Source organism: Anser brachyrhynchus (assembly GCF_964034855.1).
Source record: "Anser brachyrhynchus genome assembly, chromosome: 5".
NCBI lineage: Eukaryota > Metazoa > Chordata > Aves > Anseriformes > Anatidae > Anser > Anser brachyrhynchus.
Genome location: NC_137699.1, coordinates 31,088,927 through 31,107,797, shown reverse-complemented (window position 1 = coordinate 31,107,797; position 18,871 = coordinate 31,088,927). Strand labels below are relative to the sequence as shown.

The 18,871-nt window shown below is 38.9% G+C and overlaps 1 protein-coding gene across 11 annotated transcripts in view; it reads left to right on the top strand.

Annotated features, from left to right (window-relative positions):
• Positions 1-18,871, top strand: part of NUMB (NUMB endocytic adaptor protein) — a 95,512-nt gene that overhangs the window by 13,502 nt on the left and 63,139 nt on the right. The gene's annotated exons all lie outside the window — the stretch shown is intronic.

The following is an 18,871-nucleotide window of genomic DNA, read 5'->3' as shown; positions in this document are numbered from 1 at the left end:
CTATTTGGGCTTGAGTTATAGTCAATTTTGAGAAATAAGAGTATATACTTTTTTTTCCTCTTTATTCCGGTGCAAGACACCAAGTGAGCAGTTGGTTTGCTATGGCACAGCTGTGATTTGGCTCTTTTTGTCTCATGGAGTTGTCAGTTTTCCTACAAGATAATACTGTAAAAGAGATCCAATAACTTGTGTATGTGTGTTGGGTAAAGCTTATTTTATGCCAGAAGTAATGAGGGGTTATTTTGTATGATGGTGTCTTCAAAATTAAGTGTTCTGGTATTTCTAGAAAAGCTCTACCAGTTTTCCAAATAACTTGTAAATCTCTATGTGTATCAGAGACATTATCAATTCCCAGCAAAGCAGAATCAGATATCCTGTCCTTGTTTTGCTGGATACAAATATCAAAATTCTTTCTGAATGTGGCAAATAGCTTTTGAGTTGTTTCATGAAACTGAGTTTTTTTTAAATTTATTATTTTCTATATGCCTTGATGTCCTCATAGGTTATATACGTGGGTACAGGGGTTCTGCTGCTCGGTGCCAGAGTGAGCTGCCTCAAAGTGAGGTATGAGCCTTGTGTTTAGATAGTGCTGCAGATATACCTTAAGAAGATTGCTGCAGAGAAGTCTGAGCCTGGGGAAAGCTATGAATAATAGATGCCTTTGAGCACTGTTTGATGCAAAGGAGGTGTTAGGACAAAGTAAGTGATTGATGATCCAAGCTATTTATTGACATCCTCTATCCTGCAATGATTACTTGTGTAACTCATCTGATTTTTCTTAAATTATAGTGAAGATGAATTGTCTTCCGCGAGTTGCCTTCAGTCCAGCTGGTTATCCAATTTGTTTAACTCTGACAGCAGTTATTTTAGATTCTGACTTGTTTTGGTGCTACTTCTCTCAGAACAAGCTGTTCACTATGAATGTGAACAGGTTTATTTCAAAGTAAAGTGTCTAACAGAAATTAAACTAGGAAAAAGGCTGAGAACCTTCAAAGTGAGAATAATGTATATTAGCAGAGACAACGTGTGAAGGCTTTTGGAGAGCAGTTCTTTGATTCTGAAATAGTCTGGATGAAGTCCACTTTTTAAAAGTTGATATAGAAAGGTTTTTTTCTTTTCTACTCATTTCGTAAGACTTAATCATGAATAAAATTGATTTTCTTGTCAAACCCAATCTTCCATTATTCTTCATATGGGAAAGCTTAAGAGTTATAAACTTCTAGAAAACTTGAAAGGGCAGATCTTATCTTGGAAAGCCATACTTTTGTGCTGAGTAGATGAAACAACACTTCCTGTTCATTTCTTCATTGGAAATGCTTGCTCAGAACAGGTAGGGCTTAAGAGGAAGATTTTTTCCTGGATATGGCTTACAACTCTTGTCCCTTTACATCAGCACCCTTCCTCTCAATCCCAAAAGTGCTGCCTGTTGCTGCTGTAAGTTAAAGCTCAGGTGCTGTTTTAAGAGTAATCAATAACCTAGAGGCCATTGAAGCCTCTGACTAAATTGTGCAAGTGGAGATCTTCCTGCAAAAGCATTGGAGGATGAGATTGTCTCATTGCACAATTGTTTTCTGTGGGGCGTTTTCTTTTATTAGCACAGAAGTACTGGTGTATGCACCAAAGATGTATTAGCAACAGAAGTGGAGGAATGTGTTACTTTAAACACATTGCTATTCAAGATATGTTTTACCTTGTGGTTCTTCGGTCATAGGGTAGGTTAGTATAAAAAATGATCTTGGAGCAGGCAGATGCAAGACAAGCTTTTTCTTCCTCCCACGATCTTATTTTAAATTTGATCTCTTTTAATTTAGGGGGGTTAAAAATACATTTGTTCCTCGAGACATAAGGGTGTGTCCAGAAGACACTTCAGGGAGGAATAAAGAGTACAAGAAATAAAATAATTAAAGGTTATAGGTAAGCAGTGAAGTCTATTTAAACAGAAGTAACTTGCTAAGCTTGTGTGGTTTTATTCTTTATGGATCCTGGAGTCACAAGGTCTACCCTGGTGCTTTTAAAATCAGCTCTGGATACAGAAGTGAGGGAAGGATCTCACAGTTTTGGTAAGTCACAAGTCTGTAATTTAATTTTGCAATTAGTTCAGCCATGCTAGTTGAAGCTCTTCAGGCTCATAAATTTAGGAGTGCTCATGATTAATCTAACCATTAGAACTTGTGTTAAAATACATAGGTTTAAACACCTAGAAATCCCCTGTGACTGCAGCTTTGCTGAGAGCAAGTATGTATGCTTTGAACCAGACAACATGATTCTTGAAAACTGGGTACGCTAGAAATATAACAATGATGGAAAATGAGCAATGCTTTTCAACTGACATGACTTAAAATGTGAAGCCTTGTCTGTAGGAACCCTTCCTCTAAAGGCAATTTCAACACAGTTGCTAGGAGAACCTTGGGTCAGTTGTTAGTGGCAGAGATGGAAAAATGGCCATTTCCATTTTCTTTCCTGAGCCTCAACTCTGCCGGGACTGTAGCAGTGTTAACCACAAGCACCAGTCTAAAATGCTTAAAAGGTATGTGGTGATAATTTTTCCATTCTGACTATGGGAGAATGGATGCTAGCTGACACTCCCAAGAGAAGGTATTTATTAGCAGACTTGAGAGCTAGCCTATTAATAAATGACAACATCAACTTTCAGGAAAAGGGATTTCTTTCTGGATGAGTAAGATGATTTTAGGGATACATATTTGTCTTAATAGTACCAGCAAACAAACATGAAGCCTTTGTCTCTGGATACACTTTGTAGCAGACTTCTATTCCTTGTGCAGCTTTCAGTGACAAAATAGAACTTTAAATAAAAACAATAGCAATAGTAGAAAGAATATAAATGTCTGGAAAATGGGTAATAACTGATACTGAAACAATTTGGTATTTGCTGTCCTTACATTTAGCACTTTTGAAACAAACAATTCGGAAAATGTTTATTTACCAGTAGAAGTTCGTAAGTCCTATAGACTTGTGGTGGAGGATCTCCTTGCTTTTGCAGTCAATGGTTATGGAGGCAGATTATTCTTTACAGGAACATAATCTGTAACATAGCTGAGACATACTTGACTAATAAGGTACAGAACTGGTTGTATTTATTCATCATCTCTTCCATTATGCTCTTAAACTTGCAGGCAATTTAGGTGTCAAGAACAGAAGAAGCTGAATTTCTCGCAGGTTTTCTTTGCTTTGTTAAACTAGGCATTCTTTAAAATGTACATTCAAATGAAGGACTAAGACAAGGCCTAGTAATTACTAGTAACGCAATAAAAAGTACCAAGTTCCAGTTACGTACAAGTGTTCACGTAAATCCATATTAAAGCAATCTCTACTGCTTTTCTGCCTTAATTATCTTAATGAAGGCAGACATCAGTTGCTTTGAAACTGTGTGGTGGTTCAAGTCTTTCAAAGGTTTGTTCTAATAACCGGGGGAGGTTGTTGCCAAAGTCCGAAAGAAATTGTGAAATGCAGTTTATAGTAATTGATGTAATGTGTTTTAATCTTTTGTTCATGAAATCTACCTAGTAGAAAAACTACTGGCTTTAGGAAAAAATATTAGTACTAGTGCAGTCACAAACTGGACAAAGGAGGACAGGCTTTTCAAGTTCCAAGTGGAAAAGATTGTCAGCACTAGCAAACTGTACAAATCTGGATTTTGTTTGCTCTCCTGGGGACATTAACATGTTTTTGGTGCAGTGGAGTTAAAGTCTGAGTTTACAGGCTGTAGATTGTCCTCTGTGCTTTCTGAAAAAAATCTGCTGTAGGTTACTGCTCGTTTAATCCTGGTATGTTAAGCTAGTGGTGGCTGCTGTGCTTTGAAGCCTGCTGGCTATAGCAAAGATAGCCAGCTGTTAGTTCAGGGTCCAAATCCAGCCTTTAAGATGGATTTCTTTTTCCTTTCTTTTTTTTAATGTGTTTCCTTTTTTTTCTTCTGAACCTTTGTAATGCCTAAATATAGCCAATATTTTGTTTTTCTGTTGGGATTTTCTCTGGATTGCTGAGCAATAGATGCAAAGTCAACTGAAATCCTGTAAGTCTATTAGCTAGTGCTTATTACTGTGCCTCCAGACCAGTGATGCCTGCAGGTCCCAGCTGGGCTGTGGAAGCAGCACAGCTGCTGCTCTCAGGCTCCGTGCAGAATTACAATTTCTCCCCAGAGCTGCTTGTGTGCAGAGCAGACTTGTGTGCCGTGGTGCCGCTCTGGTCCTCTTCAGCTGCTGCATGGCGCTGGCTCTGTCACAGAGATGCTGCCTTTTGTAGAGCTGCTCTGGATGTGCCTTTTCACTGGGCTCCCTGCCTGCTTTCGCTCCTTGCAGGAGCTGGGGGAGGCGAGCAGGGGTTGTTACTCAGGTGTGTGCTGTGCTGGGTCCCTGCTGGCTCTGCACCGCTGCTCAGCATGGGGCTGCAGCTGCACCCCACCGATCCCCCAAGACCCAAGGGAGGCGTGGGGAGCCTCTAGCTCCTGGGCTTTAAGAGCAGTGGATCTGAGCTGACCCGACTTGGGTGGGTCCCAGGCTTTGTTGCTGGGGATAATATGCTGCTGTAGCTCAGCCTGCCTTTGTCCTAGGTAATGAGAGTCTGTCTCTTTGTATTGATTCAGTCTGCAAACAGTGACTGTGTAAAAATGGGTCCCAAGCTTACAGAGTTGTCCACTCTCAGATGGTGCAGCTGCTGTAACTCTTTTTCCCTTCTCTCTTGGAGAAAGAAAACAAACTTTGCATTGTGGTATCTCCTCTTCATCTAAAGGCTCCGTCAGTTTAAAGGAGTCGTATTTCTGTGCCAGCAGAGCACAGCAGCACTCATTTCCTTAGCTCTGTAAAGCTCTGTGGTGTGGAATATGTACTTAAGCGCATCTCCAATTGAAGTAATCTGTTTCTAGAATACTTAGAGTAACTAAAGCTTTAAAACAACAACAACAAAAGCAAACAAAAGCCTAGCAGCAAAAACAAATCGTTAGACTTTTAGTGAAGTGTCTCCTAGTCCAGAGTTTGAGTCACAGGTAAAGCTCTGTTTAATTACAAGTTTTGTGGGACCTGGAGTATTAATTTATCAAAATTGATATAATTAACGCTTCTCTCATTGTTTCAGATGCTCGGGATTCAGGCTAGGGTGCAGGTGCTGTGCTAGGTGCACATTTGCCCTTTGTCTGTATGGAGCACACCTCAGGTGCTGGCCTTTATGAAATTCCCTATCAAGATAGTAAGGTACAGAGTTCCCTCGTTGTCTGGAAGAAGGACCCTGATATGCATAGAGTAAGTGTGCTTATCTAGAAGGTCCAAGTGTATTTGGGCAGATGTCCTTAAAGAACCTGGCCAGTAACAGTACTGATTTTTTTTCTTGAGGAGCAATGCTTAAAAAGTGCTTAGAGAGAAGAAGAGAGTTAGACAATGTGTGTTATCATATGTAAAGGTGAACCTAACTTGGCCTAGTGGCATTAGGGCACCAGGTTCAATATCTCAGCCTGGGTCTCTGCTTGCCTCCCCACCCCAGCAGAAAGGAGAAGGGTGGCACCTTTAAAATGCAACCAGTCTTGTCTCTGGTGTGCAGACATCCACTCCTGTCTCGACATTTCCCTTCTTGATGTTTAGATAATGCTGGTGTCGAGTGTTTTTTCCCTTGTTTTGCTGTCTTTCCTTATGGCAGCATTTCCAACCAAACTAGCAAAGTCTAATTGCGTATCTTTTATTAGGCTGACCTATATTGTAGGTAGAAATAAGATGCTGTACAGTTTCTTTTGGTGATGTCTGTGGTAAAAGCTTACACAAAACAGACCTAGATCAGCAAAGCCATGTTTTGTTAGAACTGTAGCTTATGCTTCCTTTTTTTTAAACTTCAAATGTTTGATTCACCTCATATGCTGTGGCAAATTATTTCAGTGGCTAGAAGTATGCTACAAGTATTAGTCTAGTATCAAATGACAGCTACTTGATCTAGTAGGGAAAAAAAAAACGAGATGAAAAGAAGCTTGAAGTCTTTGTAATTTAGATTATGATCAAGTTGTTACTTAATTTTCTGTTACATATTTCAGAAGTCAATTATCCTAAGAACTCGGTTTTTGTGTGTGTGGAATGGAGACTTAATATTACAAAGCTTGCTTTAAAACATGGACACCAGAAATGTGAGCAATGCTGCAGTGATAAAACATGATGGAGACGCAGTGGTTGTACTGCTGATAGCTCTTACCCTGTTTATATGTTCCTTCTTCTATCACTTGCAGCATCCTGTACGCACCTGGTCCTCACTCTTTTTTCAGTATAACTGGAATCCAAGGTAGTCCTGTGATGGAAACTTACTTTATATTCGTTCTTGAGTATATACATCGTATGTTTCATTTGTCATAACACATACTGAAAAATTACTCTGAGGGAATCTGTCAACGTAACTAGGCCTTTACTACCTCTGAACTTGTCAGTTGCTGATATTTGCAGATTTTACTGTTAATTACTTCTTCCCAGGCATAATTACAATACAAGCAGTGTTAAGCCTAAAGCTAATCTCCATTGGACACAAATAGAAGCACCTTCTTTCCCCTTCCCTAGTGGGCTACTGTTTGCCTTTTAATCCAATTAGTTGGTCACACACATAAACATTTAACCCACTCAAATGGAGGATTGTGCAGCTAAAATTTATGGATGCTAGCTCTATTTAACTGTGTGAAATTGTGATGATGAGGGCTAGTTTGTGATTATGAGGTTGCTTGTGACAAACTTGGAGCTTGTGAAAGAGTGAGACTGCACTTTTTTATTCCATAAGTAGTATTATTAATTAAATTAGTATTATGGAGGTCAGGAAACTTCTGAATATATAGAGAAGAAAGATTTCATTACTGTATGATCAGATTCATTTTTAAATAAGTAATATAAGAAACCATGCATAACAATGAGCTTTGAAGCACTTCCTTTAATTTGCTGAGTAGCTGCTATGGCCGTGGCAAGAGCTTCCACAATGTGAAGCAAACATCTGTGGAGCATTCCTTTTAAAAATACTTTATTTTTTGAATGTCGTAGGATTTACAGGAGAAAAAGCAGGATATAAAATACTTGTCGTGTGGATCTGACTGAATTGTGCGAGTCAAAACCTGTTGTTTCCTCTCTACCAAATCTGAACTGATTTATATTTACTCCAAGTAACACATAGAATATGTTTCAAATTAGTCTATTTTAAGTTGTTTAGATGAACTTCCCTGAGAGTAGTTTTTAGGAAAATGGAGTTTAGTATTGCATTTGAATGTTTAAACATGCTTATTTTTTCCAGAGAAGCTGAAAAACCTATTGTACTTGTCTGCTTTTTTAGTGCAAAGTGTTGTCCAAACTTTTGGAAATAAAGCCAGAAACAGCAAGCCAGAATCTTTAAAATAATATTTCATTCCATACATCTGAAAGCAGTTTATGAAAAATGTTGTTAGAAACCTCAGATGGCACCCTTCAATTTAAAGGGATAGTAAAGTGACTCATGCTTTAAAAAAAAAAAATCTTTAGTGCTTTTTGTCTAGTAATAGGAAAAGGGATTGACTCGGGATATAAAATGCTGACCTTTATTGCATTTGCATTAGCCAGAATTATTAACATTGTATTGTAGAGGCTGTGGCACATTTTTGGCAAGCTGGTACATTCCTCTCTTTCTTTGTTGCTTCCTCCCACTCGAGAGCTTTTGTCTTTCTCCATCTGCTTTTTGAAGAGAAATGCTGTACGCATGCAGACCTCAGAAACTGTAACTTGAGTTTGGGTTTGACGTAATGCTAAATTGTTACCATAAATTCAGACTACAGAAATATGCAGAATTAGAGTTCTGTTTTGTTATTTAAATAAGAGCAAATATAGTAAAGCTGTAGGATCAGCCTCTAGGAAATTAACTGCCCAGACTTTTGTAACCAATACCCAGCAGAGCTGAGAAACATTTGCTGTGAAAGTTGATTGTGCCTGCTGTGTGTGTGTTTGTGTCGTTTTTCTGTTTTGAGAATGGGCTGCTATGTAAGATGACAGTGGGTTAAAATATTTTTTTAAAATGTGTGTATAGATACATAAAACAACTTGTCATGGCAATACAAGTGCATGGTAGTGATGAAAACTACTGTGATGCTCTGTTTTTTAGCAAATATGAACTTGTTCCATGTTTTTACTCAAAAAATTCAGTCTGTTGGATGGGATTTTGGGGCAGAACAGTGGAATTTTTTGTTTAACTTATGTTTTCATAGTTAAACCTATAGCTGCGGATGCCCCTTGGAACATAGCTGAAAGTAAAGACAGTTATGTGCCATTAGCTGGTACTTTGGAGGATTCTTACAAGCTTGTCATATGCAAAACCCTGTTAACAAGGTTCAGGGGTGGCTCCACGCGCTGCAGGCACATGAGGTCTTTTATGAGCGGCTTTGGAATTTGACGTGTGGTTGTTTCTAAAACAAACAGATAGTAACTCTTCCCCTCTCCCTCTGTTTATATATAGACATACAGTAATTACAAAACTTGCTTAATCTTTGGGCTGCTTTTTTAAAAAGGATTCATAAGAAGTGAAGTTCTCCTTTAAGGAGATATTAAAGTAGTTTAGGACTAATATTTAAGCAGGTAATTGTTTTTATAAAGTTAGTATTGATTTGCTTTAAAGATATTTCCGGATGGCAATTGACATCTGAGGCTGAAGAATTGTATCCTTGATGTGAGAACTGAGAGATGGAGGGGGGGGGGAAGAGAAACCTCACAACCAAAGCAAATCAGCTGAATTTTCATAGCGAAAAATGTCTAAAAATGGGACATAAGTAGTAATATTAATTTTCTTTTTTATAGCCTCTTCAAATTGTATGTAATGCCTGCAGTAGAAAGTAGGTCTAATCCTTGTTAGGAGAAAACAGTAAATTTTCTGCCTGAAATGTTGAAAGGTGACTGTTGTGCTGTGAATGTTGCAGCTTCTCAAATTTTGTAAGCTTCTGTGGTCTGAAGGGAGGACGGAAAAACATCTGGTAACAGCATCCTGCAGGTTTTGGGTCTGTGTATGCAGAGCAACATTGAATCTTGCAGACAATTCATTTCTAACTGAGTAATAGAGGTGCTTGTTACAGAAAAAACGTTTCTATTCCTGTAGGTTGCATACATCTCCATGGAGCAAGGTTTCTGGCCGTCAGTGTGCTCTTACTCATGGGAAATTGTAATCCATGAGTGTCTTTACAGTTGTAGCTATTATCCCTAGTGACAACACTGCTGAAAAACAAAATAGCTAGTAATTTGATGGTGAAAAGCCATCTGGCTACTTCCAGACATAGCTTCTTAAGTGATGGCAAATATTTTAAAGAATAAATAAAAATCTAAATACTTTCTCTAGGAGACTGTCATGAAAGTTCAGATTCTCAAGCAGGGTTCAGCACTTCTGAGGAAGTGCTGCATCTTGCTGGCTCTCTTCATTTGCAAAACTGTTGGTGTGGCCAAAGGTTTTTAAATATCTAGCAACCTCACAACCCTTTCAGCTGCATTAAATTCACATCGTTAGTGGTAAGCTGGTGTTATGGCTTTTCAGTATGATCTGACGAATAGCCTCTGCTGGCCATTGCTTCTAGGCTGCCTTTCACATCTTCAGGCAGAGAAGCTGTGGAGCACTGGAAGTGCTGTACCCTCTGCAGTCACTGGGGTTTCCTGAGAAAGGACTACTCATTTTGTTCACTTTACTAAAGCTGAGTTAGGGAAACGTTGGTTGGGCAAGTCACACTCTTCTTTTGTCCATGTGAGCGAACCAGTTTTTCTTGTTCAGTGGTAACCAGCATAATGTAAAATATGTGTATTTGCATTGTAGTTCCTTCTTTTCCTTTGTAACCTAGCATTTGGGGGATTGTTTTAGGTTTTCCTGCGCTGCTTGTATCAATCTGTAAGTTTCAAACTGTAAAGCTGGAATGAAACCAGCAGTGTGCTTCGGGAAAGCTAGCAGAAAAATTCAATTATTCAGCAGGTGAAGACGTTTTATTTCTGTTTTTCCTCTTTATGATTGTCTGCTGCTGTTTGTTTCCTCATCCGTTGTGCACACAAGCCACAGTGTGCTCATCATCACTTTAATGCAGACAGGTGACCTTGTGGGGACTTACACTGTGGTGTTTAGCAGCATTGTTCTGATCATATCAGTGCTCCTGAAAACAATGTCTATAATGCTTTGAGAAATTTGACCTAGCAGAGCTCCCTGGTAGTGCTCTCAAGTAGTGCTCAGGAGAGCTGTGATGAGCTTGTTGCTGACTTTCATATCAAAGACTGACCTATGATATTCCTAGCCCTGGAGAGAAATTCCTTGTTAAGGATACGCTGCTTTTCCTTGTATATACTGAGATCTGTAAGACAGAGTAAGAAACTAATATTAGGGTCTTCGACTATTGTCCCAGTTCTGTTTTTAGGAATGCTGTAATTACCACCAACTCACAGGAAAAGCATTCCCCAAACTAAAGGTACTGTGGTCTTTCTTCAGACTCACGTAGCACAAACAGGTTGTACAACGCTTCTTGTTTGTGCTCATGATTGCTAGCAGTGGCCATTAAATAGAGTGAGATCTGGTAACAAAACATTGAGACTTTCTTTGGAAAATAAATGTAATTCTATGAAATGGTCCACAGCATGGAGGTGATCATTTATGCTAGTTAATCCAGCCTTCTCAGTTTTGTAAACTAAATGCCATTTCTTTAGAAGTCCAAGTAGCAAAGTACAAGGTGGAGTTGTCTCTCTCTGACCCGGGGGGGACACTAGTAAAAGCGTTCTGCTTTGCTGTGCTGAAGATTTTTTGAATGTATGTTTTGCTAAGAAACTCAATACTATGAGACTAATAGAGCTGTGGATCTGCTAAATTACAGAGTGCTACTAGTTTCTGGAGGAAAATAATTCCGTTAAAATCTTTTAAAATCTTTTTAATAAAAGGTTCTTGTTAGTCAATGGCACTTTTTCCTTGGACGTGTGTAGAAAGCTTTTAGTGGTACAAAGCAATCTTCTTTCCATGCTTTAATGCCTGCTTTTGACATAGGACATAGGTGTTGTGATCAATAGTTGTGTATTGAGTCAGTTTTTCAAATACTTGCTCAGAATGGTGTTGATATGCGCACAGCTTTGGGTGCGTTGGCCTTTAGGGAGACTTGAGATGTCATGGCTCTCGTGGTGGTACCTGGATTTTCACTTGTATTGGGAAGTAATAGTTTTGCTTTTTGAAAGAGGGAAAGTTAATGGTGTTTAGTTCAAATTTCTTCATACTCTTTAATGATAATTTGTGTAGAGCCTCACTTTTTTTTCTTTTGCTGTTGGTGTTTGTTCTGAATCTGATGGGCTAATAAAAAATTCAATTTGTGCAGGTATGGTGCATTTTTACTAGTAAAACTACTTGCTCGAGCATAACTTTGTATTCACCAGCACACTTAAGCAGACACACAAACCTCACCAACTCGTTTCTGAAGGTACCACTCCCAACATTTCTTCATCTGGCATTCTGCTTCTGTTCATCTGCTTGTGGAAATCAGTTGAAGTAGATGAAACAGCTGCCTGCTAGCTGTTTCAGTTTGCGTGGTTTGGGGTCAAACAAAAATAGCAGTACTTACATTGGAAATAGGGAGGACTGCACTGAACTGATTATACTTGTAAATGCACTGGAGTTTTACCTAGAGCACTGAGCCAAAGTGGTTGCTTGTTTTGGAATAGACTTAATTAAAGTTTTGTTCAAAGGCTTTTTGGGTAAACTTGTTAAATCTATTTGGGAGCCAGTGATTTGAAGGGAACTGGTTAAGGTAATACTGCTTTTTTCTTTTCTTTTTTGTTGCTGTTTCTACAGGCATTCAGACTCCTTTTCCCCTTAACAATAACTGTAAGACCCACAGTGTAAAAAATGGCTGTGATGCCTCTATCAGAAGAGTATTGTTCAAGGGAACAGCAATAGTGTATATACCTACCTATAGCAGGAAGATGAACAGTAGGAGGGGAACACTCATGTTGCATTAGTGGAAGCTATGTACGTGTGTGTAGGTGGGTTGCTTGTGAACTTGAGGGAGGGAAGATTCTTGGGTGGGGTCTGTTAGCCACTGATTGTTACCCTAAGAATTAGTTTCTGATACTTGGTACTTCTTGTCAGCCTCTGTCAGAGGTTTTCTGAAAATCCAAGTACTTTTTTCATTTTTAAACAACTTCGCTAAATGGAATTGACAAGTTCTGATGGATGACTAAAGTTTACCTAGATTTTTCCAAAAACTGTTTATTATTTGTCCTACTTAGGAATTTCAGAGTAATTTATTTCAAGAGGCTAAACCATGGTAATAGTTTATTTTTTATAATTGTAAAGATGTTCTCATTTTGTCTGTCTTGACAGATATCAAGCTGTTAATGTCAGCCAACCTGTGCATCTCTGAATCTCTTACTGCTGCCGTCTGCTCACAGTGCTTTGTTTAAACCACTCTATTACCCTAAATTAGGGTTCATAAGTCATTCTTAGAACAGCTCCTAGCATCTTCTAAATGTGAGTGCAACATTTACTACCCTCTGGCATAGAAGCTGGCTTTAGCATGCTCATGTTAGTAGTCTGGTCATTTGTTCTGTACAGTCAGAGCTCTTTAATGCATGTTGTTTGGACCCAGTGAGTTGTTTGTATGATTCTAACATTATGCCTCTTGACATGTGTGACAGGGCTGTGCCCTAGAAAGGTGGGGCGGGCTGTAAGGTGTGAGTTGACAGGTGAGATGAAAGAGCTGTATGTTCTGAAACACCAACATGTCTAACCACTGGGATGCATCATTTCAGTTTCCTGGAAGTCAGAATTTCACTTTCATCGTGGTTATAAACAGGGAAATTGTGCTGCTGTTGGGGGAGACTACTGTCTTGCTACCTAATCATGTTCATTACAGTGCATATCACAGCTGTCAGTCAGGCTCTCTGTCTTTGACTGCAGGAGCAAACTGAGCCATCATTAATGTGATATTTGTGTTGTAAGGTTAAGCAGGTTGGAGAGGCAATTTGCAGTTAATTCTAAACAGTTGGTTAAGGTTTGTGTTGCATTACAAAGGTTGTTAGAATACGCTAATTAAGAAGGTTTTCAGGAAGAAATCTTTCCCTTATATTGTACTTTCTGCATCTGTATTTAACTGCACCTGCTTCTTGTGTGTGTGAGGAATGGCAGTAACAGAGGGTGGAAGAGGTGTGACTGAGAGTGTCTTTGGACCTCCATGTTCAGGTAACTGTTCTGTCGCTGTAGGCTAGGGAAGGGAAGGAAATACTGCTCCTGAGTAATGTGCTGCCACTCTCTGCCTGAAGATTGGTGGCCAAAGGATGTAAGGGATGCTTTCTGGAGTTTGGGGATGTTAAAGCAAGACTTTTGTGTTTCCATCACCCTCTCCTAATTGCAAGTATTTCATAAGCTTCTTGCAAATCACCAGTTGCATGCGTGACTGCAGTTTTATGGACGTAACTTAACACTAAGACTTCAGGAAAAAACAAGACTACTTCTGCAGCTCTTTTTCTGTCCTCTTGTGTGGGATATATCTAGTGTGGTTGCATACATTCATGCTTTGACATAACTATTGACTGAGTAAAATGTTTAGGGTCACTTTGTTTAGCTTAGAACAAAAATGACTAGTACACAAGGTAGTGAGACCATATTGTGTTAGTGCCTGAAGGCATTCACTTAAATGAAATGTGAGGTGAAGTAATACTCTTCAAACCAAGCAGTAAGTCAATTGCAGATCAGAAGAGGTCAGTGAAAGCAGTTGTATATCCAAAAGACTGTACAAGCACTTAAGGCTAGGTTTATTTAATGCTGAAGTATTTTAAAACAGCATGCATGTAGTAGTCTAACTTCATGTTTATTTCTAAAAGTATTTTAGGTCTAAGATCATACAAGGAAGAGCCTTCCTTGATTGTGGTAGTGATTTTGATGTGCATTTGAGCCAGTAGTGCTGCTGATAGAAGCAGCTTTCTGTTCAGTGCCCTTGTACTAAGCCAGCAGAGAGCTGCTTTTTAGCTGAATGGTGTCCCTCTTACCTTCCACCATACAGCCTTGCAAATGCTGAGTCTGCCAGTATGTAAGAAGTGGTGCAGGTAGAAGATAACAGCTAGAATGAGGGAAGGATGAGTACTGTTTTCAGAGGCAAACCTGATTGAAAGGTATGTTAAACTACAGTCATTTTTGAATAACATAGCTGAACGTTTTACTTCCCAGCTTTGTTCTACCTAGTGTTTAATAACCAAGGAAGAGGAGTAGAATGGTAAGTCATGTCTTTCTCCTCCTAGATCAGATGCTCAAGTCTTTTATTGTTCTTCAGTTTGCATTAGCAGTTTGTTCATTTCAGTATTTAAAAAGCTCTTGAGGTGTGCAGAGGCAGGGTTAGGAAAGCCAAAGCCTGCAAAGTTAAATCTTGTTGCCCTTTGTGATTCTTGCCAGAAGGGCTTCTACACGTATATCACCAGCCAGAGGAAGAGTAGGGAAATTGTGGGACATGGATAAGGTACTTGATGCCTTTTTTGCCTTGGTGTCTACTGGGAAGATTTGCCTTCAGGAATCACAGGCCTCTGCAACTAGTCTGGAGCAGTGGAAATTTAGCCTTAGTAGAGAAAGATCGGGTAAGGGAGCATTTAAATTCTGCAAGTCCGTAGGACCTGGACTGATGAGGGACCTCGCTGGTGTCATTGCAGAGCCATTCTCAACTGTCTTTGACAGGTTATGATAATTGGGGAAGATCACTGTGGTCTGGGAGAAAGCAAATGCCAGTCTTCCCTTCAAGAAGCACAAGAGGATCTGGGGATTTACTGACTGATCAGCCTCAATTACTTGAGCAGGAGAGGTGGGACGAGACGACCTCCAGAGGTCCTCTCCAGCATAAACAATCTGTGATCCATGGGAAGGTGATGGAGCAAGTTCTCTTGGAAGCTGTTTTCAAGCACATTAGGGACAAGAAGGTGATTAAGAGTAGTCAGCATGGATTTATGAAGGGGAAGTCATGTTTGACCAACCTGGTAGCCTTCTGTGATGAAAAGACTACGTTACGTGTGAGGGGAGAACAGCTAATGGTTTTTTGACATTGATTTTTGACACTTTCTTCCATACTGTTGACAAACTGATGAACTACAGGCTAGGTAAGTAGTGAGGTGGATTTCTGAACTGCTGGGCTTAAAGAATTGTGAGGGTTGGCACAGAGTCCAGCTGGAGGCCCATTACTAGTGGTGCACCCTCAGGGTTGCTAGTAGGACATGGGCTATTTAACATCCTCAGTGTTCTGAAGGGTGGGACAGAGTGCACCATCAGCACGGTTGCAGGTGATAGAGAACTGGGAGGAATGGATGATACAACAGATGGTTGTGCTGCCTTTCGGAAGGACCTCGACAGGCTGAAGAAATAGGTTGACAGGAACCTCATGTTCATCAAGGTTCTGCAAGCAAACCTACTAGCAGGTGCCTGCATTCCAGCACTGTCATCCCGTGCTTCACTGCCCTTGCCATTGCCTGCTGTTGGCAGACTGCTTGTACTCAGGCTTGGACAACATAGTACTGTTTAAGCGTGGTGATTAGACTAAAAATATGCAAAGCTGTTTGGAGAGAGCTGTCAAAGTCCTAGAGAAGAATGTGATAACAAAACTAAAGCATTTATTTTAAGAGTACTTGAAGTGTTGAGGAAACAATTTTTACAGCTCTAGACAATTATTTAAATGTTACTTGATGCCAAAGTTCAATGAATGAAGGAATGTGAAAGTGCTTAATGCACAACTTATGCAATGACTTGCAAGCTGAAAAAGTTACAGGTTCGCTGCTGTCTGGCCCTGCGTTGCTGAACCCACAGTATATTGCGCTTTATTGGTACAGGCAGCCCTGCTGGCACAAGTTTCATGCAGTTTGTAAGTTACTCCTCTGTGAAAATGAAGCATTTTTCCAGCTGTCTTTTAAGTCTTCAGCACTAGTATTGCTACTTTACATTATTGTTTGTTTTAAGCATGTCTTTTTCCAAGACTTCATATGTTCACAAAGTCTTGGTTTGCAGTTCTCATCTTCGGAAATATTGTAGCTGGAGCTTATGGTTACATGAAAAGTAGAAGAGACAAAGCATTTGAGTATGAAGGCTAAGAGGAGTTCTAGGAGCAGGCTCCTTAAATTGTCTGCGGTGAATAACCAAAAGAGCCCCAACAGAACTGTTGAGATGCATATAAAGCATACATACAGGTAACTGTGGAAAGAATTTGATAAAAGCAACTGGAAGCCAAAGGAAGGATTTGAAGAACGTGACCTAGATTGATTGTCACACCCAAACTTGCACAGTAACTTGGGGTTGTGTGAGTACTGGAAGGATTTCACAAACCTTTCAAAGCAAAATTCAAATGTGACCACAGTCGCATGTAGGAGCAGCAAGTGTCACTTCTATTGCATCTGTACTGAGCCAGATCTTAAAAGCATGTAATAATAGTTCATAAGCTTCAGGAGGAAAGTTTGGAATAGCTATATGCTATAAATAATGCTCTTTTCTGCTAAAAAGTCCAATGTATAAATTTGTATTACTTGGAGTTTTTTTGCTGGTCTGTAGTACATCTTCATCACAGTCTGAGACTGACATCTTTCCATGGTTTTATTCTTTATTGAACAGTCTTTAAATGACTGAAAAACATCACAAGCCTCTAAATTTTAGGCAGTCTCAAGAATGGAGATACTCATTAACATAGTTAAACCAAAACAACAGTGACAAGAATACTTGTAGATTAATATGATTAGGTGAAGAAAAATCCAAACTCAGTGCCATTAATACTTGAAGGGGTTCATCACAGGCATCTGTGGTTATCTTTTTACTTATGGTGGCTTGGCAGATTCAGTACAGCTAACAGTGAATTTTAACAGTGTATCCGTGTTAGATGTCCACATGTGTTCAATTAGGTAGTGAAATTGCACAGTATCACATCTTTGTGTGAGAAGGCAGAAGCCAGGCTGGCTGACTGGAGCTTTAACTAAATAATGGTATATCTTCTAGTATGCTGAATCTTCAAATAGTATTCCATGGACTGCAGGGATTCCAATGCACTGTTCTACAACCACTTCTAAAGGCAACTTCTCAAGCTAATTTAAAAATCAAATTTCTGAAGACTTAAATCTGCTTCAGCATTTTCTGTTGACAAATGCACTTAAATGTCTATACATCATGCTGCAATCAATTGCAATCAGTTTGGCAATCTCTTAAATAATCCTTGTTGGAAGGAATGTGTCAATGGAAAGAGGTTCCTGTTTTAACCCTAATAATGCAAACTGGAATGTGCGTTGTCTGCTGGTTGTTATTTGAAGTGGATGCCAGAAATTCTTACGATAAAATCAGTGATAATCATTCTGCCAATTTAAGGAGACACCAGCTCCACCCCAGAAGTTCATAGGAAACAATCTGGAAAATTTGATCCACAATGAGACTGTATGTTGGTCCTGGAATACCTCTTGCATACCCAGAATTTGAGTACCTGAATTCAAGAAGCCAGTCTGCCTATGTGACCTTTTTTTTTTCACTGTGAAATTGATCTTTGAGTTTTGAGATGCTTTTGGCAAGGAATTGATAAGAAAAATATTTGTACAGTTGCAGCTCTATGGTTCTTGCTCATGAATGTACTTGATTCCAGATGTCCAGATCCAAATAAGAATTAAATGGGGTTGATTTTATTTTAAAGGGATTGTAGTCAGCTCCCCAAGATGTGCAGCAGAATGACTGCTATGGAATTTGGTGAAGATTCCCAAGTTACAATACTGCTTATTTTAACATGATCTTAGCAGAGTTGGCTTCTCATTTAAAATAGGGGCACAATGCAATGTGTGAATCGTAGCGTTGCAAGTATGTAGGAGGTCCAAGAAATTTATAAAAATTCACCTGAAGGTGTCTGATAAACTTTGCTCAACCTGAAATTGGTCCTTGAAAGCTAAAGTTTTCACTTAAATCTTGCTCAGTGCAATTTAAACTGAACCCTAAACATACAGTGAAAACAAAACAAATTTCTAGCAACTCTTTGAAGTGATTTTTTTGTTGTTGTTGCTGCAAGCTTGTACAAAGCCCAAGTACCAGCTTGTACCTTAACTGTACTTTGTAAAAATGTATCTATGGATCTCCTCCATATACTAACATTTTATCACTGTTTATAGTAACATCTGTGAATGTAGCAATTTTAGTTTCTGAAAAAACAGGTCTTTAATCTTATTTTGCTTTATTGTAAAGAATGTATATATTATCAGGAATTAAACTGGAATTTAAATCTTCACATAATCCAGACTGAATAAACCACCTGTAATTTGCTTTGTCATTGTGTAAAAAGCACAGTATATAAGTGCATTTCACAGTTTGATTAAGGATTTAATATCAGCAAGCTCAAATTTGATTCAGTGATTTGGCTCTATGTTTTACTGTCTGTATCTTATACAGTTTTTTGGTATTTGATAAAATGTTATTCTGTTCCTCAAAAATTCATAGCTGTCGTTTTAATCCAATGTTGAAAACTCAGGTAATGTGTTTTATCTAATGCATTAAAAACTTGAACTGTAAAAAAAAAAAAAAAAATTAACTACTTGAGATATCATCTGCCAGCTTTTTTCATTCCCCATCTCAGTTTCAAATGCAGCCATCTAGAAATGCAAACTGATTGCTGTCGCTTGCTGATTGAACTAAACACAAGAGCAAGGCTCATCCAACTCTCATTCAAGTAAACATTCTAAAGGTTTGTAGCACTAAAACACAACTCACTAAATGAAACTTTTTTTGTGGTTCTCAGTAGAAGTTTTCCTAAAAATAAATAAAAATAAAAAAGGGTGTTGTTTTGCATATTTCCTTAATGCTGTTTATTTGCATAGGCTTCAAGAAAAAGGCAGAGATTAGTACACACACCATCCTCGGGAGAAAGGGTAACTAAATATCAACTTCTACTATTTAAAAACACATT